The following is a 1158-nucleotide window of genomic DNA, read 5'->3' on the forward strand; positions in this document are numbered from 1 at the left end:
GTTGTTTCTCCAGCACTATTTTTTTCTTTTGAGACAAGGTCTATCATTGCCCTGGAACTCACCAAATATCAAACAGTCTGGCTGTGGAACAAGCCCCAAGCGTCCTCCTGCTTCTGCTTCCTCAGTGCTGGGATTACAAGAGTGTAGCACCATCATGCCTGGCTTTTTTTTTTTTTCTCCCTCAAAAGTAGGTTCTAGGAATTGAGCTCATATTTTGGAGGCAAACACATCACCAACTCAACAATCTCTCAAGCCCATTAAGGTTTCTTTTCATGGTGGCTTGAAGCCCAATCATGTCCAGCCACCACCATTGCCAGCCTAGTGTTATACTAGAGTAAATGCCCCAAGTCCGTGATGCTCGCACAAAAGCATGAGTTATTCCCATGTTGTAGGGAAAAGGAGAATTGGGAAGCCTATCTTAAAGCTAAGAAGACAGAGTTTACATTTGGACACCAAGCAAGGAAGCAAATAGAACATTTGGGTCCACTGTTGGATCATCAGCACCCCATTGCCATCATTTATTTCGGAACGAATCTGTTTGTCAAGAAATGGACAATGATCTCTCTCCTGTGTCTCAGCTCTAACCTCTACATCATCACTTTGGGTCTGAAAAAGTCTTTGTATGGAAACTCCCAGAGACCTATTTATCAGAAGAGCATACATGGAGAGAGACAAAGAGAGATGTCTTGGACATCTGATCTGTGTAGTTGACTGAATGGGGAAATTAAAGCCCAATTCAGTGTCGTTAGCATTTCCATGGAAGCTGTGGCTCAGCCAGGTTCCCTTCGAAAGCAGTGAACCATGCCCCATGTATTCCAGGTTCTGCTCCAAAGGAGCACAGAGGACAAGGAGCCACAGATGTGCACAGGTGCTCCTGTGTGGGTGTGTGCCCAAGGCCAAAGTGCATGCAGTGTGTCTGTGAGTGTGCATGGCTGTGTAAATCAGGGGATTGTCAATAGAGGACAGCATTCTTCTTGTGAGGCAGGAAAAAAAGATTAAGAGTGGGGCAGGAACTAATCCTCAAAAAGCTGTCTGACCCCTCTCCACATGGTTAGTGTGAGAATTCTTCTCCCACATGGAAAGGTGTATAGCTAATCTAGGTGGTCAACATGACCCATTTGGGAAGAGAAAACCTAGGCTAAAGAAGTGGCTCTATCA

General features: G+C 45.2%; 1 protein-coding gene across 1 annotated transcript in view; it reads right to left on the minus strand.

Moving 5' to 3' along the window:
• The window catches only part of LOC116073720 (sodium channel protein type 10 subunit alpha), a 110398-nt gene that overhangs the window by 59457 nt on the left and 49783 nt on the right, over positions 1 to 1158 (minus strand). The window lies entirely within an intron of this gene.

The sequence above is a fragment of the Mastomys coucha genome, unplaced genomic scaffold (genome assembly GCF_008632895.1).
Source record: "Mastomys coucha isolate ucsf_1 unplaced genomic scaffold, UCSF_Mcou_1 pScaffold23, whole genome shotgun sequence".
Taxonomy (NCBI): domain Eukaryota; kingdom Metazoa; phylum Chordata; class Mammalia; order Rodentia; family Muridae; genus Mastomys; species Mastomys coucha.